A 22,915-nucleotide genomic window follows, 5' to 3' on the forward strand; every position below is an offset into this window, starting at 1 on the left:
ACCTCATACCCTGTGTGCTGTCATTGGTTGGAGGCTACACATCCACTGCCCAAAGGTTGATGCCCAGAAGTGTACTGAACACAGCAAAATAATAAGAAAATACAGGCAGAGGGCGTTTCTGCAGATAAATACACCACACACTTCTAGTGGGTCATAAATAATGACTGAGAGGGAATATTTTTGTATGAGTCTATACACTGATTTTTAGGAAAAATCCTGCAAAGTATACATTTAATTTTATTATTGGTTATAGTGTTTGAGTGTACATGTGGTAAAGGAACAAAGAAAAATAACCTTAACTTTTCATATAGTGGAGGACAAACTCTTGCAAATATTAAAATGAGTTTAAAAAGTTTGTACATTCTAGCAGGTCTGAGAGGCTGTACTCAGGCACAGGAGCGCTTTGAGTTAAAAGCTAACATCAGCATGCTAACATGCCCACAACATCAATGCTTACATATTAGCATGTGTCGCCACAGCAGTCAACGGAGTTATACTAACACAATTTCAGTTAAGTTGCCAGACAACACCACCTTGGGAATTTCACCCAAAGAATTATTTATCACTATTATCAATAGGACACAGATTTGTTTACTGGAGGCAAGAGAAAACGTAGTTCCAGATACTTACAAAATAGTACACTTTATTATCAACACAATTTAAAATGACAACACATTCATGCCGGAAGGGGGAAATAAAAAGGGAAAAACTAAATCAGGGGCTGAGGCTTACTGGTGGGACAGGTGTTAGTGAGGGATGGGGATCTACCAAACAAAACAAACAAACAAAAAAAACCAAAACAGTAAAACTAACACACACACACATTGTGAAAATCACCCACAATTTCAGGGAATACACTGCACACAAAAGGGATAGTCACCACCACCCAGGTCACCAACACCACCACCGGCCTGCAGCCACTGAAAGGGAATAAGAACACAAAGTTACAACAAAAAGTAATACGAAATGAGAAAAATGGCTAATTACAATAAATGCACCCAAACTAAATAAACTGAAATCAATAATGCAACAACAGAATACCTTAGCCCCAAACAAATAAAAAAAAAGGTATAGAATTAATCAAAACCAGAAAATAAAGAAACCAGGGGTGGCTAAACCAAATTAATTAACCAAGATAAACAAAAGAGTAACTCAAACTAAACAAAAGAATAACTCAAACTAAACAAAAGAATAATTCATACTAAACACAAACAACTCGACACATTCACACAATAAATAACGTTAAAAAGAGTTAGTCCCACACACAGCTCAGGTGTTTAGAGTCAACGGCAAGGCGGCCTACCACCACCCTAACAGCGCCACCATGGAAGCCCCCAGCAAACAGCAGCAAGCACGGCGACAGAGGGAGAGAGAGGCAGCCAACCAGCCGAGAGACAGTCAGGGACCAAACAAAGTGGTAACAGCACAGCAGCAGCATGTGCACACTGAGCACACAGAGCAGCATCGGAGACACAGCAAGCAGCCGAAACAGCAGGAGACAAAAGGAGACGAAAGGGCCAGAGACAAAACAGCAGCGGCTCCAATCAGCTGGTGGTGACATCCGTCTACACCACCGGTGGACTCGGCCAGCTAATGAGGGTTCCCTAACATAAAACAAAGTCAGTGTTGCTACGCTAAACGATAGAATTAAGGGAGTGCAGGAGAGAAGCAACCTACCTTTAGAGCGTCCAACACAGGCACAGGAGAGTGAGGAGAGAGAGAAACCCACATGGCTACCAGCATTTACCCGAAACAACTGCAGCCAGGCAAAACCATGGAGCGAGGCACACTCAGTGCTGCTTTGACAGACCAAAACTCCCGGACTGGAAGTGACGTGATGGGGGAGCGCAAGGGGAAGAGGCAGGGGAAGACTGCCACCTTTATATAAAGCTGAACAAATGACCGCCACCAGGTGGAGTCAATTATAAACAGCGCCCTCTATATGCTACACATGTAAAATGTTTACGATGATGTTAGCTATTTAGCTACTTACCTATTTTTCTTAGTTGGGCATGGTAGAATGGTAACATGTTAATTAGTACTAAACACAAAGTACAGCTGAGGATGCCATTAGTTTTGCTGGTATTTAGTCGTTAACCAAAATATTGGACAAATCAAAAATGTTACCTGATGATTACACTCGAGGAAAATCGAGCTTGAGTATCACAAAAGTTATTAAGATTCACCTTGAAGGGAACATGAATGTTAACCATATTTCATTGCAATCCATCCTACAGGTGGATAGGATACACTGTCTGGGAACAAGGTATATTTGTACCAAAATGTGTGCTAATGTCTCTAGTGGATGTTGAGATATTTCACTGGATAAGTGAAAGGTTTGACCTTCTGGTGGCTCTAAATGAAAAGTCAGGGTATCAACAACATCATTAGGATTCATCCTCTGGTGGATATCTGTACCAAATTTCATGCACTCCACCCAATAGTTGTTGAGATATATCAGTCTGGAACAAAATGGTGGACCAACTAACATCCCAACCAAATGACAGTCCACTAACTGACAGACGGACATTAACAAAGAACATATTTAGATGAGCAAAAAGATGAGATTATCAAGTATAACAGAGGCATCTGTCATCCCTTTATTCTGTAGAGCCTGTATGTCCTGTGATTAATGTGAAATTGTAATGACTAATCCATATTATTTTTAATAGGGCAGTTTAGCTTCAGAAAATGCTCACACTGCAGATACCCTGGAGAGACAACCGCACAACAAGAGTGTGAAACACCTTCTCAAGGTGTAAATTGACCAATCCATGTCTCTGTCTGTCTAGAAGCCCCAGAGAGCTTTTCTGATAAGCTGATTTTTCTTCCTTGGTAGCCATGCAGAAAAGTTCAATATACTCAGCACTTTCCAAAGTGGCTTGTATCCACTGCAGGGCGGACTGAAATTGAAAGGGAGCACACAATGGCCTGAAAGCAAAGGGTCAACTGGGGTGAAACCGAAGCTTTGTGACAGCTGCGAATGCAAGGACAGACATGTGGGCACATATGGGCACAGACACATGGACACAGAAAGTGTGTGTGTGCGTGTGTGTCAAAGAGGGGGAGAGAGAGAGAAAATGAATCCCATATCTAGCCCACTAATTTGCTCCATGAAATTCCATTCAGCAGGGCCTCCTGGGAGTGCTTCTTTCATTCTCCTGTAATTAACACTTTACCTGGTGATGAGCTACCGCGGTGGTGATGGTAATTTAGCCTTAATGTATGCACACAGTGATGCACATTCTATTTTGATCGTAACAGCAAGAAAATGCAATTAGTAACTGATGTCAAGTAACTGATGATTGTGTTTCCAATCTGGAACAATTTGATATAGCAAGCTCTATTTCTTTCTTTCTTTTCAATCAGATGCAGGTGCAAAGCTACAAAGTAAATAGTTTCGTAAGCACAATGCTTGCACCTCAGGGTCATGTATGTATTTTATGTATTTTGAGTGCCAACAACAAAAGCCATAGAGAAACCAAAAAAGTACAAGACTGATTATACCTGTTTTTGCTGTTAACCAAAGAAATTGAAATTTATCTTTAGTTGTTGGGTTGTTTTGAGCTCTGCTTATAAAGCTGCTTTATCCCACTAATTTATTTTTGTTAATATTTTCCAGTGTGATAGGGTGTAGCAAATACATCCAATCATTTTGTGCTAATTAAAGCTCATTGCTTTATAAAATGAATGCTCTGCTCTTTCAAATGTGAGCTAAAAGTCGTTATAAACACAATTTATCCTAAATGATCCCTCGCTGTGCAGCTTCACAACCCTTTTTGTAACTAACTGTCTCTTCTTCCTAAACCAAAATCTCACTCTATCAAGTCTTTTCAAGTAATAGTGAGACCATTTTATTCTGAATGTGAGATCAGCAACATCATCTTCAAAGTTATGCTTAGTCATGGGAAGAGCAGAGAGTTTAACAGCTTTTATCCCTTCATTTCTATGTAGATTCTTTCTTTCTTTCTTTCTTTCTTTCTTTCTTTCTTTCTTGCTCCATACCCACTCACTGTCCCCCTCTCTGTTCCTCTCTCCCCCATTACACATTCACCCTTCCAGCCCACAACCTGATTTAAATAAAGTCAGTAACAAAATGATAGGTTAGGTTTATTATGATTATGTTGTTAAATGCTGACATATATACGTTTAAAAAAAAAAAGAAAAAACATAACCCCATGCCACTGTTATTATAGGAAAAACTGAGGATGTCATAATGATAAGATAGGATGCCTTTTCTTAACGATAAATAAGACAAACATAGATATGTGCATACCGTGTTGGAATGTGATATTGAAATTTTGAGAAAGAGAAACTACACCAGTCCTGGTGATCTTGCAGGTTCAGCACCATGGACAGCAACAGTAAGAGGCAAAAGTTGAAGGGTGAGAACAGTGTTTAGCACATAACACAAAACCTCAGTATTGTTACTGTAGGTGCTGCATAGCAAAAAAAAAAAAGAAAAATGTGAATACATCCAAAAAAGTGCCCACCTACTGGAATCAGAGATCCCTTAAGCTTTTATTAGCAACGCTTCAACCCTAACCCTTTAGGGAGGACCTGTGTTGGGTTGAAACATTGTTCTTATGTGCAGTATTGTATTCAAAAAGTTAAAAGGCAAGCAATAATATGTCTTCCACAGTGTTCTTAATTATATTGCAAGAAAGCAAACAAAGGTCTCCTTCATAGTTTTTTTGTTCACTGTATAAAATTCAATTCACACTAGTACAATATGAGATCAAGTTAAAAAAAAAAGTTGTTAAAATATTGCTTCTCTAACCAAATAAAAAAGTGTTTTTTGTTTTTTTTTACAGTGTGCAGTTGTTGTACTACTAAATATATAAAACCAGTGCCACAGTTAATCCTCAATTCAGCTTCAAAAAGATTCTGTTTTCAGATTCTGTCACATCCATATGACAGCAATGTCAGCCATTGCATTCACAGCCATGAAAGTCATTAGCAAAGGCCTAAAAATAAAGCCAAAGCCTTTTTCATCTACAATCAGACAATGTGCACCAATTCGTCACTGTGATGCTTTTCATCTGCAGCATTCACAAGCACGAAGGTCATAACACAGGGGTTGAGAGGCACCACATTGTATGACCACTGTACCCCCGCTCATAATGCAACTCAAATGAAAACAACCAAGGTCAAGTCTAACACTCCAATCATGCCCTTTCCTCTCCAAGGTAAGTTTGTATGTGCCTGTGTGTGTGTGTGTGTGCCTTAAGGCCAACCTTAAGGCATACACACAAATACAATACAATTCACACGAAATCTTGCCCAAACAGACGCACACATGCGTGCAGTCCCCAGATGGTCCTTGTAAGGTTGGGCGATGGAGTATGTGATAACACTGCTGTCTGCTCCTCAGCCAAGACAGGTCAGAGCAGCAGAGCCTGGTTGCATGTTTCACTGGTTCAGGTAATGGCCTGCCATTCTGCCCTGCCTGATGCAGTTTCCCTATATCTCCCATCACTCGTTAGTCTCTGAGGTAGCTTAACAATGAACTTCCTCAATATGTGTGTCTATATGTGTGTGAGAGGGAGAGGGGTTTTTTTGCTATACATCAATCTGTGCGTGACATTTGTGTGAAATAAAGAGACGGTGAAACAGATGTGAGTATATCAGACAAAAACAGGTGGGTCAGTTGATTTATCCAGATTGCCTCAACACAACAGCCTTAGCTATTACACAGGTCCTTTCACCTGTAGCTGTAATTAGTGTGGAAAAACAAAGAGAACAGCGGAGAGGCTGGGAGGAAGGGAAACAATTTCTCCTGTTCAGACAGGATGGGAAATAATCATGATGCACAAAAGAAACTTTTCTGTTTAACATATGCCGCCACAGGCAAAGAGAAGGCTATTTGCAACGTATTTTATTTTATTGGAAAGTTTATGGGGCTGTGTGTCTGCATATAGATAACATATGTCTCCACCTGGATCGTGCTGTATTTTATAACCCTGCTCTTTGTTCACTGTTGTTTTAAATGCTAACCTTAACATTTTTATACCATCATTTTATTCCTTATTCCATATGAGTGTGTGTCTGCACCTGCCATATGTGCTTGCATATACAGTGGGTGGATGACACAAAATGAAAACCTGTAAAATGTAACCTACTGCAATTGCCATGGAATACATAATGTTGAGGCTTTTAGTTGTGACTGTGTCAGACAGTATTACCTCCTGATAACACCTTATAACATTATAATACAGTTGTATCAACATCCCTCTGATGCACTCAACTGAATTTTATATGCTTCCTAATACAATTTATTGAATTACTATTGCACTGGATTACTGCTGTTACATTTAACAGGTGTTCATGTATTCTTGTTTCATTTAACACTCATTTTTTATTTCTCTGACATCTTCTGCTCAATTCATACTGTTTGTCATTGTTGTTGGTTGACAGTCATGATTTAAAGGACCATACATGTCTGTCTTCAGGTTTTAGCTCTTTAACTACTACATATGTATACATTACATTGTTGCTGACAAAATGCATGCTTAAAGCTTTTTTATTTTTGGATGTATTTTTCCAACTTTCTCTGGCAGCCATTGACTTCTATGCTGAATGGTGAGCAGTGTACTGGCAATGTTACTTGCATGGCATTGCAGTATTATCAATTTGAAAAGTGAACACTGCATTATGTAACTTGATTTGTATACCATTTGGAATTGAATGGAAATCAATGGCTGCCTGGATGAATTTCTAAAAAACAGTAGTGTGGTTTGCAGAATAATCAGCTGTAATTTAAAGTATACATGATTTGTAGAACAACTGATTTAGTACTTTCAAGCAAGACTAGGTAGCCTTTACTCTACAGTGGCCACTGTGGTCAAAAGAAGCAATTACAAGATAATCGCACTTTCAATTTGACTTATTTTCCCAAGATGATCTTGAATCAGTCACTTTAAAAACATCTTCATGTTTATCTGTGACATGTTTCACAGTAGCACAAGTAGATCTGATCCATAAAGTAAGCAAATGGTCTCATTAATATCAGTTACACAGCATCATTCTAAAGTTTGCACATTAGCTACCGTAAACTACTGGTCATACAAGACCAAGTAAAGCTATAGTGACAAAACACCTGAGTGTATCAAGTAGAGCAATAGGGTGTACTTTATTTCTTATGAATTCTACTTTACATTTCTAAGAAGAAGATTGTTTTATATCTTATTTCAAACATTGCATAGTGTCACTTTAAGCCTTTAAGAATGTCTACCACTCTCATTCTGCGTAGGAGCCAGAGAGCCAGTTTCAATACTATATAGAACCATGTGTTTATGTATAAAAATCATGTGGTGTGTGAATGTGTAGGCAGTTGTATCACGTACGTGCTGAATATGTAAGGACAAAAATAGTACAGAGAGGATAAAGGCTAAAACCAGATGGTTAGCATATGAGTGAGCAGGCACAAGGAATGGTAATGAGGACAAACATACAAAAATACTGCATGTGAGCAACACACTGTGTAGCATGTAGATTTTTTTAATAACTATCCCGGCTGTTGGCTCCTGATTCAGTCACCACCTAACTAGTTGTAGTATAACTAGTATAAGTTGTAAAAAAAAAATAAAAAATGTTGTGCATGTTGCTGCAATCATAAAACCACACACTCAAAAAATTAAATTTTAAACATCTCAAATAGAGCTAATCAGACGATCACTTAGAAGAAAATGTCAAGCATTAGATGATATGGATGAAAATATTAATTAGGCAGATGATAAATGTCACAATAATGAATGGAGGTGATGACATGAATGAAACATAAATCACATGCAAATGTACTGTTACTGTTTCCTGATTATCACAGATTATCAAGGCTGTATGCACATAAAAGGCATTTATTAGACTTATCAGTCACAAAAAAAAATGTCTATTTAGTGTTTCCCCTAGGTTGAGTGCTGGGATTTGGGGGGGACTTAGCAGCCAGACATTTCTCCGTTCTCTTGACACTAAAATGAGAATAGTTGGTCCACCTTAAAAGTCAGTCAGTCTTAAGTGAGCCTGGTCAGGTTAGGCTAACCCATTGTTGCTAACTTCGAGGCTAACCCCCTTCAACTTTCCAGCAGTTGAGGAAACAATAGACAAGACTTTTCCTGGTCTTGAGAAGCTGCAACATTTATTAACTGACACACTGTAGTCTGTACTGCACATTTACTGCCAGATTGAAAACTTACTGCTAACCTTTTCCTCTGCTCCAGTCACACTCACTGTCACTTTTCTGCCGCTCACTTAACTACACACTTGCTATGCCCCTATTCCTTAAAGGAGCTACACTACAGTACCTTTCTCATAGATGAAGAATGAGGAGAGGCAGGCTGACTCAAAACAATTCCACGGTAACGTAGGGTGTTATCATGCTTGCACAATGTGCGAGTGAAAATCCTTAGTAGCCCATTGATATTAAATTTTGTGAAATTTTAGCAGCGGCGCTCCTAATGCTGCAGCAGTAACACTGCTCTTAATCCTTTTTAAACTTTTTTTTTTCTTCCAGTGAAGGTCACTTTGCTTTTTGTGCACCATCTATTTACTATTGGTTTTCATGGTTAGGTCAGCTTCTATGGTAACAGTGTCTATTTATGCCTGTATATAAAGTGATATTTATGAGCAAATGCAAATGCACTTCAAACTGTTTATTTTTGACAGCTTGACTGACTAAGCGGTAAATTATTGTTGTATATATACATAGAGAGTCATTGAAGTTGCCAAAGGCTGCCCCTCTTCTCCCTGGTTTAACAGGGAACCCAAATAGCCTTATTTCCCCCTTATAAACAATAGACTACACTATTAAATTCCACACAAGTGGCAAATTGCCTGTCCGCCTCTCATCATCAATGCCACTGGTTTTGCTGCACCTCCGGCCTCATTGTGTTTCTCAAAGTTAATTGATTTGGAAATCGTTTTCAGTCGACACTGAGTTGAGTAAACAAGCACAGAAGAGGGCAGGGAGGCGGGGTTCTGGTTAGACGAGATTGCATGTTGTTTTAGATTAATAAACCAAACTAATTTTATGTTGTTGGTTTTTTTTTTCTTTTTCATTCTGCCTGTGGCCAACAACAAAGCCTCTGCCTGCTGATCTACTGTATGTACAGTAATCTTTTAATTGGTTCGGAGGGAGGCTTGCCACTGCCGCTGATAGTGACAAACAACAACTTTCTTTGTGGAGAAAAGAATTCATTGGCATTGTTTGGTTTCTCAATAAAACACAGGTATGACAAAATAGCAGCAAACAGAAAACAGATTTGTTTACATGTGGAGAAACGGTTGTCGCTGACAGATTGCATTTCATAATCTAAGATTGCTCTGGCTTTGAGCAAATTTCATTAGTAGTTTATCCATTTAAATTACTGCCTATCAACAATTCATTATACAAAATATTTTCTCGCATGAAATTGCTCTCTGTACTTTTGCATCAAAAAGGAATGATTTTAGCGCATTTAAAGTTATTTCACTGCTTCCTCTGAGACATCTGTTTAGAAGAATCAACTTTTGACTTCCCTTTCTTTTCACCTTCAGTTTTGATGTGTTTTGTTCTTTGTAAGGACAAAAAACAACCTATTTTCCAAGCTATTTCATCAGAGAGACAGTTAAATGAAATGAACCATGCTTGGAAATGACATGAAAGCTAAAAGGTAATCCAATTTCCATTAAATGTGATATTCTTAAATTCCCCTGAAGACCTTTTGGGGAAAGCCATGATTAGAGACTGTGAATGCATGTCTTTCTATTCCAGTATTTCTTAAAATGAGACCTATTAATAAAATGTGGGTCTTTGTGATTAGTCGTTTCCCCTAATGCTGACTGCCAGAGTCTGCAGAGATGGCTGTGGCAGGTATAAATGAACAAGACTAGGTCAAAACCAAGAATATGGCTGGGCCGTGTATGAAATGTTTGAAGATATATGCTTCGATCAGTTTGTTTAAATGTAATATAAGATGGTAATTTCTTCAAGAATGTCATTTTATGGATGTAAAATTTGGCTAAAATAATGAGCAAATTAATTACATATTGTTCATTGTTGGAGAAATTAGGATTGTTGAATGTTAATAACAAATTGTGTTCTTTTTAAAGAAAAAAAGAACATGAATTTTTGTTAATTATTTTATTACATTTTATTTATTGTTTATTTTAGTAAGGAAATTTAAATTAAAAGTCAAATTTCCTTAACAAAACATACTTTTAAGATCCAGCTGAAAATCAGCCCAAAATATTGTCACATGTATACACTGAATAAACACGTTTCTCACATTTCCACCATATAATTACAAAAAGAGCATTTGTCTTCTATTAGGAATATACATGATAAGCATATGATGTCAGTTGGCAATGCATTAATTACAGTACTATGCTCACTCTGGGAGACAGGAACACTATATTTCTCTACAAAATCTTCATATGAATACAGAAGCCCTTCACAGTTAAATAGCTGTTACCAAAATATTGATTTGTTTCTGTGAATGATATTAACATTATTCCGTAAAAAAACATTTGTGAGGAGAATAGTTGTGCTTATATAGAAGGGACCAACACATAAGAGCTTGCCTATGAAAGTGGAAGAGTTTGATAGGAAGTTTACCGACAGCATAAGGGCACATTAATAAAATAAATACAACCACCTACTTGTTTAAACAGAAAGTTCCACATGCTATCCGGATCTTTTAGAAATCTTAATTTTGATAATATGGTTGAAAGAGGAAAAGTCCAAAACATTGAGACCTCCCTCTGCTAGAGTCACAGACATAACCTCCTTTTTTACCTTGTGTGGCTTATTTTTACAAATAAAGTTAAAAAGCCTGTCTAAACAACAGGTTTTATGTTTGGTGACATCAAGGGAGGAAAAGACATAAGCGATTCTTGTTTTTTTTCATAATGGGCTGCTCAAGTGGCCCACATAGTGTTCAAGCAGCCCACATAGCAACCAGCCCACTGGGATCTTTCATGTGCTCCCAATGGCCAGTCTGACTCTGCCTTGGGATGATGACGGACGTTGACCAGCCGGTCATCTCAGGACTCGGGCTGCTGGCTTCTAGAGAACATCAAAGCGAATTTCCAAATAGGTATTATTTAGATAAACTGACCACATATTGTGAATCTAAATGGTTACTTTCTCAACTGAAAAAAATATTAAAACTTAATAGAGTGACATATTAAAAGTCCTACAGCACCATCTTTGCCATTTGGTGCAAAATGTATTCTGGGATACTTGGTTCTCCTTCAGCTGACTTCGGCCGACTAATGGTGTAACTTCATCACTCAGTCAGTCAGTGACTCAGTGATGGACAGACATCCAACACGTTCTCATCCCAGGTCATTAAATACCGACACTTTGTCAGCGTCCCTTGGCGTCTGATACCAGTGCCCAGTGCATCTCATACAGACGCCAAAGGGTACCTTGTGGATCGATATCAGGCGCCAAGGGCCATGATTTGACACCCTGGGAATGAGAACAGGCTTCATATTCAGGGTTGTAGGGCTGGCCCTGCTGTTGCAGTCCAGCCAAAAAAGCAGTATTCATGATTTGACAGCTCCCACTCAATCATTATTATGTTGTTTTTGAGCCGACATCGAGACTTTACTAAGAAGGCAAGCTTGATTTGTATTCAAGCATCTCCTCCAGGATACCAATCTGTTGTTGAAGCACAGATGCTTGAGCTCTTTATTTGCAGCTAAAATTCATCCTAACAACACTATCTCTCTCACTATTATAGAGACTTATAGCTCACATTATATTCACAACAGAGAATCTTATTCTACTTGAGATGCAGGTCTAATGCTCAACCAGCAAATGTCACAAAGCTTATCATCATCCTGACCATCATGGGCATCAAAAGGAGACCTTGTGGGATTATACATCGAGAATATACTTTACATTAAGTAGTAAGGAGGAGGACAAACAAAATGAGACACTAAAAGAGAGGAATTCCTCCAAGAGTTCTCACAGGCACATGTATACATACACTCATACAGATCAGTACTGAGCCACCGCTGTGGCATCTGTGATTTATATCCTGCTCTGAGAATAAAGCTTTCAGTTGAAATTTCTGACAGCTATACACTGCTGCTGACCTTTCTTTACACCTCGCAAACTTGAATTTGTTTGGGAACTCATTCACCCAGACTGTGTTATAGGTCTAGGTAAAAAAGCAAGGTTATAAAGCGCTAAGAGAACGCAATTTATAATGTATCTTTCTTTTGAACAGAAAAGCCTCCCAGAAAATCCTGCTCCTGCCTGATCAGAATAGAGGTCTTAAGGTAACATAACATCTTGGGGAAAATAGTGGAGGCCCACAGTTATTGAGGAACGGTATGGTGATTTTATCTCTGATAAAAAAAAAAGGCATGGCATTGCAGATATTGCAGTTACCTTGTTGGTTATGCAACCATAGTATCCCCCAAGACAACTGTTCCCAGGAGTTTTATTGATGGCAATGTCAGTCTGTCGGTCTGTTGGTACACCACTTTGGTCCACACTGAAATATCTCAACAACTATTGTATGAATGCCATTAAATTTTGTGCAGACAACCATCATCCCTAGTGTAATGAATTCTAATGACTTTGGTGATCCATGACTTTTCGTCTAGTGCTACCATAAACATGGTTAACTTTATCTGATAAATATCAGTTAATTTTACTAAATTTACAGAGCTGCATCACTCGATTCCTAATGTTGGGCTTCAGTCAAGTGTATTTTACTTGGATTTAGATTTTAAAATGTTCACTAATATAACATCTTGTCTGTTCTCAAGTAATTTCCCATTTTCCACTTCATAAAGTGGTCCTTGATTGACTAATATTCAGAAACTACTTGTTAGCAGTTCATTAAAGGAGCTACTTCCTGACTTGTTCCTGACTTGGTAACTAGTCATGATTTTGTATAACAGTTATATAAAATCTCTTATGTGAACAAATCAGATGTTTGCTGAACCTCAGGTCTAGAAAATGTACATTGACACATATTTGGAGAGCTGATAGGCCCACTACTTACTTGGTAATTATTGTCTATGCATCATATCAGGTTTAATTTACTGTTGGAAGATCATTCTGTCTATCTTTTCTGTCTGGTCTTCAGAATAAGCTACAGTCCCTACTTTTTCTGTGCAGAGGGTTAATTTCTTTTCATTCTGGCTGGCATGAGTAGGTGTTAGATTGATGGCTGCTCTGTGCTCACATTATGATGATACATTAGAAACAAAACAAGCAATCTCAGGATTTACAGGGGAAAAAAGTGTGAAATAGCATACTGACCTGAGTTAACTGTGCATAAACACCCCTGAGGGATGTGTGTATAAATGCTAAATCAGACCTTGAGTAGTGGGTAAATGGCATTTATATTCTGTTGATAAGTAAATCAGTTTCAACACATACTGGGTCTGCAGTGCAGCTTTAAGTAAATCCAACCTCCCACTTTGACTCTAAATCCAACATTTCCTGGCTTGTCGCCGTCCCTCTGGCCTCTCACTCACACATCATACTCTCTGTAGCCTTTGCACCGAGACAAATAGCTTCTGCAAATTACCTGAGAACACTCTGCAAGTGATTGCCTGTTTACACTGTGTGTGCCCAAACTCCTGAGGCAGTTGTAATAGATGCATGGTGTGTTGCTGCAATTTGTACCCAGAAAATATATATTTTTGTGTCGTCCGTGAGGAAATAGTATTGCTTTTATTTGTTTTTCAATTATAGATAATGAGGGACAAAAATTGAGACTACTTTTTTTCTCAGACTGTTATTGAACCTTTTCTCAAATAAGAATGTGCAATGAAAGTGAAATGTCACTTTAAGCTTTGTTTTTGAGTTTGGCCAGTGTTTCTGTGTGTGTGTGTGTGTGTGTGTGTGTGTGTGTGTGTGTGTGTGTGTGTGTGTGAGAGAGAGAGAGAGAGAGAGAGAGAGAGAGAGAGAGAGAGAGAGACAAAAGCCTAAAAGGCAAAAATACTTACTGAGACTGACAATTACAATCATCACCTTGGGAAGACCATATATTTTAATGCAAATGCATGTTTAAAAGCAATAAATTATATTAATAAGATATCTGATTGATTTTTTTACAACTACACACTATGTTAAATATCAAATGATTCTGCCTTGAGGCACTGTATTTGAATTCCTGTCCCCTGCCCCCTCAGTTGTATGAGTTCATACTCCATCAAATGTCATTTACCTTGACAAGCTGTTTGATGAAATCTGCAGAATAATGTTGCTCCACTCATTTTCAACATGGAAATAAAATAAACTGAGTAACTGTCTTGTGGTACACAAGCCAACTCTGAGTCATATCTTCTCACCCTCTCACCTTTGATAGCACCAGCAAGTCATATAACGACAGTTGTGAATTTATACAAATAAATCAAATGTTCTATTTTCCACATATTCATGGTCTGTGAATGTTACATTTTAGGCTTGTGTATTGTGTCATTGAATTTTTCACAATAGTTCCCAGACTATAATGATTTACATGATTCATGTGAAGGCTCCACCTCCTTCTTCTAAACAGACACAGACACAGGCTTCTTATATGATGTATATCATATCCTGTTATGTATGTATGCATATATTTAGAGGATCTAAGACCATGATTAAGGCTCATACTGTAGTGTGGTAAGAGATCTATTACTTATTCTGGGGCCAGTCTCAGGTGTGCTTTAAAATTAAGTCATGAAATTTTGAAATCAGTTGTAAAATGTATAGGAAGCCACTGTAATGAAACCTGAACAGGTGGAAAGTCATCTCCTTTTTACTGCCTGTTAAAAGCCTGGCAGCTGAATTCTGAACCAGCTGGAGGCGTGAAAGTTTCTTCTGCAGGAGTGCAGAAATTTGCAGTGGTCAAGCTTGCAAAAGATAAAATCACATATGACCTTCTCCATGTCACTAAACGAAAGGATTTTTTGGTTCTTAGCTCCAGCAAAAAGGCTTAAACAACTTTGGCCTGATCTTAAAAGTTAAAGCTCAAGTCAAACATGAAACTTATGGGCCATATTATGATAGGGCAAAAGTGTTTAGCTGTTCCAAATGGCCACACTCAAAGATGGAGTGAAAAGCCAGTCATCATAGAGCTGGGGAGACATGATGGTCATTTAAATATGGGGATAACATATATGGGCACACATATTCAGACAGTCTCTCCTGGAAGGCATTCTTAGAGTTTTGCACTCAGTTGTTGCCCACACATGAAAAGTGCCAGAAATAGTGAATAACAAATGAAAAAAGAAAGCTAGAGAGAGAAGTTTAAACCCTGTTTACTTTCTCATCTCCGTATCCCTGTGTGAAGTGGGTGTGAATGTGGGTTTTGAAAACTTGCAAAAACTGGATTCCAACTGGCTGGCAGCCAGAAAGCTTCTGTTTTGTTGTTGCTGAGTTGCAAATAGTTGTGATACCTCCACTCTTTAATTTCACTTAGACAATTTTGTTAAGGGTCAGGTTATTAGGGTCATTGGGGATGATGCTTATGAATAATTGGGTGTTGTCTGCGTAACAGTGATAAGGTATGTTGTTTGTGGCCAACAAGTCATAGGCTAGGCTACTTACCATAACTGCAATAGATAAAGCGGTGCCACCCAACACAACATGGAGGTATTATAGGTATTATTATACCACTGTCAAAAAATATTCTACGCCATTCAATTTAAAATATGATTTGTTTATTCACTCATATAATTCATTTTGATCTCACTTTTCTGTTTTAAATATGATGAATTATAGTTCCTGGGCCTCAGGACATTGTGTGCTTGTGTTGCTAGGTAACGTCTATCTAGACAGGAAGAGGTTCACAAGGAGTTTTAAAATTTTCAACTTTATTATTACTATCCCCGAGGAAATTTGGTTTGCAGGCAGGCATAACCCACAGGTCACAGGAATAGATGCCAATGAGCAGCAACAATCAATAGTCAAGGACATAAAAAGCAATAAAGACTGATTACATAAATAACCCTAGCTCAAGGCTCTTTAGATATGCTTCACTGTTGCTGTCTTTAAGTCTCACAGTTTACTGGCACGTTTATTTATAACCACAGGCAAACACTCACATCATAGATCATAGGTGTCCAGTTATACTGCTTGGTTATTAACACTTAATCCACACCTGCCAGCCATCTGCATTTCAAAGATGATGATTAGTGTCTTTAAAAAGTTTTGTCTCTATGCTGGGTGTGGAATGAAAGTCTAATTGATTATTATTTAAAAAACAATATAAAACCAATACAGTACAAACACAATATAACTTTAAGTACACAGAAACACAAAACCAAGGTGTGCTACACATGTTTCGCTAGACCAGACATCATGACTTTGATACAGTGACATCACTCTGTGATCTGATACTGGCTCCTCAGACTATCACTTCCCCGTCCTCTACCTTCCACCATAATAGCCCCCCATTACAGCAGCTCGTAAAGCTCGATATTTCATTTCTCCATGGCAACAGTAGATGTATGGGCATGCCTATTGGTGATCTGTGTCTCCTGTAGTGGTGACGTCATTGATAATGCAACAGGGATTCAAATTTTCAGATGTCTTCAGGCATGTGAAGTTGTGGTAGTGGTTAAAAGGAAAGGGTGAGGCGTTGGTTGTGTTTCTGCCTGTTTGAGGGAAAGTGTTTTATTCATGACGTCAACCATGATAAACCACATCAGTTGTGTGTTTGTGAGTGTGTCTCTGTAATATCTGAAAAGAAATCCCTGATTTTGTAACTGAATTGATTGATTGTTTAGAATTTAGGTTTACGTTTTTAGAGATTTTTTATGTATTTTACCATGAGCATTTTCATTTTTCAATGATGATATATTTCAGTCAAATAAACCATGTTAATCTCAACTCAAGTAAACTCTGTGGTGTAATACCATTGAGTATTCCAGTGGCGTTTACTGTCCTATATATTTGTGTGGGTAAATATGTTCTGCTGTTGAGTTTCACACTAACTTGAAGGCACTGGGTGGGTGGCCTCAAGCGTTCATTATGAATTCATGAATTCAGGAAAACCACACACACACACACACACACACACACACAGGAACACACACATGCACAGAGACAAACATACAAAAATAAAGTTTGCATTCCACACATACTGTATGCATATGCATATACAGATAAAAAAGAGTAGCTATCTTTGAAAGCAAACATACAGTATATTCAAACCAAACATCCATTAATGCACAAACTTACAAACATGACAGCAGAAAAGTTCTTTTGAAAGTAATGTTTGGACATTCACAGAGATTAAGACACTAAAATGCGGTCTTCAAAAACTCAGAGTGATTCCTGTTTGACATTTACAAGCATGTTTTTTTTATATTGCTGCAGTTGCTGATCAATAGTAGGGGTCACATTCGGCTGTAGCTCTCTCTCCCTCTGTCAGCCTAATCAATATCATGAACGGTCAACGTACAGTAAGAACCATAAAAAGCATTAAAGATGTGGAAGGCGGATACATATATATATATATGCAGGGTACATCTTAAGTTCATGGTCATTAAAGACAATAACAGTACAACCAGAAGGAGTCATATCGGGTGACATTTTAATCACAGTGCAGCCCACATTATGCCTGTCTTCCTCCTCCACAAGTTCTTCCCCACTGGATGGAATGGATTAAAGAGATATTTCACTTTGGCAAATCATTTTAAATCACATTATGACTGTGGGCAGCAAAGCTTAAAAATGAGCTGGGTGGATGAGTGGGTAAAGTAAGTTTATCCATGAAAATACATTCCCTCTTTCATTATGCTTTACATTGTTCATATGTAACAATGGAAGGTACTATGCGCAAGTTAAAAAAGCAATTCCAGGATGTGATATACTGTCCTAGCAGTATATCTTTTGATTTATGTGAACTCCAATCTGTAATGTTTGTTTGACTCCACAGGTTTTGTGTCAGGGGATTGGTTCCTCATTGGAAAAATAAAACTGGGCAGCTTTTCTGCCAGCAAAAAAAACAACTTTTTGCATACAGTTTGCAGGAGTTTGCTGGAAGATCTAATCTAAATCTTTACACACTTGTCCCTCCATGTGCAACTCTATTGCACATACTAGTTAACTTTACTATTTTACCTGACTGGTGGTATTGTGCTGCTGAAAAGTATTTGTATTTGTTGTTATGTCTGTCATCTTGTATAAAGCTATTTTGAAAGAAATGATTCTGAAACCCAGCTTGCTAAGATACAGCAGTTAGAGGAAACAGCGCTATTATTTGTCTTCAAAATCCTCACACTGTCTCAGCTGCTCATGTTGTTAGTTTACTGGAGCCTCTGCATTGTTTTAAAAGATTTTTAAATTTTCTTTACTTACTTAAATTTTTCGGTAACACTATATAATATAGCCTGTGTTTTACGGTGTAACTTCCCATCACTTACCATGTAATTTCCCGGAACTTACGGTGTAACTCCCTCATATGAATCTGTACATATAAAATACTTTCCGGTTCTTACTGGTACCTAAATGTAGCTACAGCAGAAGAAAACGAAACAACGAGAAACAAGGGAGTAACAATTGGGGTTTTAAAGTGTAACTTCCCAACGTTTACCATGTAACTTCCCAGAACTTATGGTGTAATTTCCTTGTATGAATCAGTACATGTGTATATGTGCACTAAAATCAAATGTTTTTGCTCGTGGCAGTTATGACAATCATTTTTTATGCACATGTGTTTGACAGGCAAGCTTCACCCACACTCAAGAGATTTATTATGCGTATGTCTTCTACTTCATTGAATGAATTTGAATAGAACAAGTCGAGAAATGGGTCTATACTTTTGAAAATTGGCTCCTAGCAGCCATGTTGGTCCAGCACTGCAGCAGCTCATAACAGGCAAACTTATCTCTCTCCAGCGCACAGCTATGAAAGGCTTGTATTGTCATCTGAGGATGAAAAAATAACAATACAGTAATGTAATAATATACATAGTATATCTTTAATTACACAATAACAAAGTACGCAGGAAGTTATGAAAAATGATTTTATTCTTTAATTACACATAAACCACAACGTATGTGCTGTTCTCTCAGTCTTACTCTGTAGGTACAGGCTAGTTACCCTATAAGTACATGGTAACAACAGGGAGCGGGCTGGATTATTAAATTCACACTGTTCCCCAGTCCTTACTCTGTAGATACAGGCTAGTTACCCTATAAATACGTGGTAACAACAGGGAGCGGGCTGGATTATGTTCTCCCGTCCTTACTTAGCTGTTTGCCTCTGTTACCTTTAACAACACACTGGACCAACATTTTGAACAGACAATGAGAAAACATTATTGAACATGATTAAATAGAATATATTTCATTTATAACTTCTTAACTATATAAACTACTATTATACAATATAAATATTCTATTTAAATTGTACTATATAAAACTTAACAAAAACTGTATATAAAACTATATATAAACCTTGAACAACAAAACAACTCTTAATTAATCTATCTATCTTAACTAATCTATCAAAAAATGATTAATTTTAGTAAAAAAAAACAAAAAAACAACAACAACAAAACAGGAAACTATGTTTAAATTGTAAATGTAACAGACCAACAACAACAACAACAAAAACAATTTTCAGGTACTTTGTTCTTATGTTCTACATCGCCACTTTAGTGGGAGGAGTTCATCATTTTCGCAGTCTTTTTTATTTTGTTCTTCAGCTCAGGGCAGGAATCCACAAATCCTTTAAACTGCAATGTGAAATCTTTTAGGTTTGTCCCTTCAGTGCGAGTGGAGACACTTAAGCTTTCCCCTCCTGAAGCTATATCCACCTGTAATCACAATTATTGAAGTGTTTTACAGTATAGTGAAGTCTAAAACACACATGCACACAATTGTTACATAACAGCATTAATTACATTAACCCCACCCCCCCATCCACACACCCACAATTAAAAATGATAGTTACAAGTTATTCTGATATTACGTAATTTGTAGTAGTGAATAACAGTTTAAAAAACAAGCACGATGGCACCACAAATACAGGTATAACATTTTCACATGCAGTGCACATACTGTACCTCGGCAATGATGCTTGTTAGAGCCATCGTTGTTCTGTCCACATGATCCATGGTTTCAAGGCCTGGGACACACAGACATTGATTTTGTTTTTAGATTTGATTCTGTATGTTTTTCAGGATATACTAATACCTGTGTATGACCCGCTCAGGTATAGTCGAGTGTTATGTTTCTTTCCCGTACTTGTTAGGTGTTAGGTAATAAACAGTACTGTGCTCTAGGTTTAATACACAGTACAAACTATAACTCACTTTATATTAAATAAAAAACAGACGTTACTCCCTAAAGTAGAGTAAACTATGCCATCGAAGGTAACATATAGTTATAAATGAAACATATTCTATTTAATCATGTTCAATAATGTTTTCTCATTGTCTGTTCAAAATGTTGGTCTGGTGTGTTGTTAATGACACGTTGCATGTTGTTAGATCGTGACACGAAAGGTAACAGAACCAAACAGCTAAGTAAGGACGGGAGAACATAATCCAACCTGCTCCCTGTCGTTACCATGTACTTATAGGGTAATTAGCCTGTATCTACAGAGTAAGGACTGGGGAACAGTGTGAATTTAATAATCCAGCCCGCTCCCTGTTGTTACCATGTACTTATAGGGTAACTAGCCTGTACCTACAGAGTAAGGACTGGGGAACAGTGTGAATTTAATAATCCAACCCACTCCCTGTTGTTACCATGTACTTATAGGGTAACTAGTCTGTACCTACAGAGTAAGACTGGGAGAACAGCACATACGTTGTGGTTTATGTGTAATTAAAGAATAAAATCATTTTTCATAACTTCCTGCATACCTTGTTATTGTGTAATTAAAGATATACTATGCATATTATTACATTACTGTATTGTTATTTTTTCATCCTCGGATGACAATACAAGCCTTTCATAGCCGTGTACTGGAGAGAAGTAAGTTTGCCTGTTATGAGCTGCTGCAGTGGTGGACCAACATGGCTGCTAGGAGCCAATTTTCAAAAATATAGACCCATTTCTCGACTTGTTCTATTCAAATTCATGCAATGAAGTAGAAGACATAAGCATAATAAATCTCTTGAGTGTGGGTGAAGCTTGCCTGTCAAACACACATGCATAAAAAAATGATTGTCATAACTGCCACGAGCAAAAACATTTGATTTTAGTGCACATATACACATGTAACGTATTGATTCATACGAGGAAATTACACCATAAGTTCAAGGAAGTTACATGGTAAATGTTGGGAAGCTGTTACCCCCTTGTTTCTCGTTTCGTTTTCTTCTGCTATACCTACATTTAAGTACCAGTAAGAACCAGAAAGTATTTTATATGTACGGATTCATACGAGGAAGTAACACCGAAAGTTCCGGGAAATTACATGGTAAGTGATGGGAAGTTACACCGTAAAATGTGGGCTGTATTAAAAAGTGTTACCAATTTTTCTTACCTAATTAACCACTCACTAAGTCCACCCCCTTTGAAACTTCTGCTACACTAGTCAGGCTTTCTGTTCTCACACGGCACATAAAAGGTTTATAATGATAAGCACAGATTTACTATACACAATTCTTGGTCTTTTTTTTTTTTAAACAATGGGTTCTTTATTTCAGAGGGAAACAAAAGCAGCTTATTATCTCTAGCTGGCAACCATCGTTTTTGCCGGCTGAAATGACAGCTGTCGCTAGCAGATTTTATCAATGTAACTAGCTAGCTAATAAAGCTAAAGTTAGCTGCACAGGTCGATTGAAAATCCCACCTCTGACTCACCCCTTTATGTTTCCAGCCGACTATTAAAACTAGAATCCTGTAATGGGGGTTGTAAAAATGCACTAGATGGCTGTTTACATGATATCATGCTAAAAAAAAAACTGAGGCTAAAGCCACATGTCACAGAGTAGAACTAGTGGCTGCAGAGTTAGTCTTAGTATTAAGTATGATCAGAAACATGTAGGATCAGACTTATTTTAAACTAAGTTAATTATGAGCTCTTGGAAGTAACGCTGGGTTATATTGTAGGCCTAATTAGGAAGTTAAAATTAGCCGGACATGCAGACTTACAAACAGAGCAGATAAACACACTGTTGAATTAATTTCTTACACGTGCTCGTGTGTTTTTCTTTGGATACATTAACTTGACAGACTTGCCGCCCACTGTTCAGGTCAGAGGGCTTAGCAAACAGTCAATTCAAGATGTACTTGCCTCCACTGGTGTAAAGTTTACAAACCAAACATTAAAAAATGCTGCAGTTTTTGTATAAAATTGTATAGAGCAACATGCTTGGTTGTGTTTGTTCTCTGGGAACTTTTGACTGCGGTCTTAACACCACAATCTCGGGGAACTTTGACCTGTCTCCCTGTTTCATAGTTTACAGTCCAGTTCAGATTTCTTTACCATCCTGCACACATTTCTCTGGCTTGGCTGATTTATTGCCAGTTCTGACCAGCAGCATGGTGATGGAACAATACAAGAATGCAAGAGTTTGTTTTTTTTTATTGTTTCACCTTCTAGCTCCAAAACTTTTCTGTACCTATCTGTCTCCCAACTTAAATCTGTAAACAGCCATCATAGTTACATTTCAGCTTCCCCGTGAAACAGCAAAGCACCTTCAGCAGGGTTCCTCGGAGGAGTGATGGCAGTGACCACGAGCCCTCAGGCTTGCAACAGTATTACTGTTACAGTGCTGCCATGTACTCAATCTGCCTTCTCCCTGAATAACTGCTCTGCTCCTCAGGCCAGTCATTTGGTGAGCTAAAGTTGTGTCGATATTGACCTCCCAGAGGTACACGACTCTCCTTTCATCATTCCCTTTCTCTACCCCGCAGAAGTAAAAAATAGGTACACTTCCCTCAGTGCCTGGATTCATAACCTCTCTGCTGTCAGTCAGATCTTATGGCGTGCATGTTTGTTTGTGTGTGTGTGTGTGTG

The 22,915-nt window shown here is 37.9% G+C and overlaps 1 long non-coding RNA gene across 1 annotated transcript; it reads right to left on the reverse strand.

The window, feature by feature from the left end:
• Positions 1-391: 391 nt before the first annotated feature.
• LOC137169302 (uncharacterized) lies at positions 392-2,011 on the reverse strand. Its single transcript, XR_010924436.1, has 3 exons — positions 1,678-2,011; positions 1,265-1,604; positions 392-920 (listed from the first exon to the last, which is right to left on the reverse strand). It is a non-coding gene; the product is annotated as an uncharacterized lncRNA (long non-coding RNA).
• Between the last annotated feature and the right edge of the window lie 20,904 nt (positions 2,012-22,915).

Source organism: Thunnus thynnus, chromosome 18 (assembly GCF_963924715.1).
Source record: "Thunnus thynnus chromosome 18, fThuThy2.1, whole genome shotgun sequence".
Classification (NCBI taxonomy): Eukaryota; Metazoa; Chordata; class Actinopteri; order Scombriformes; family Scombridae; genus Thunnus; species Thunnus thynnus.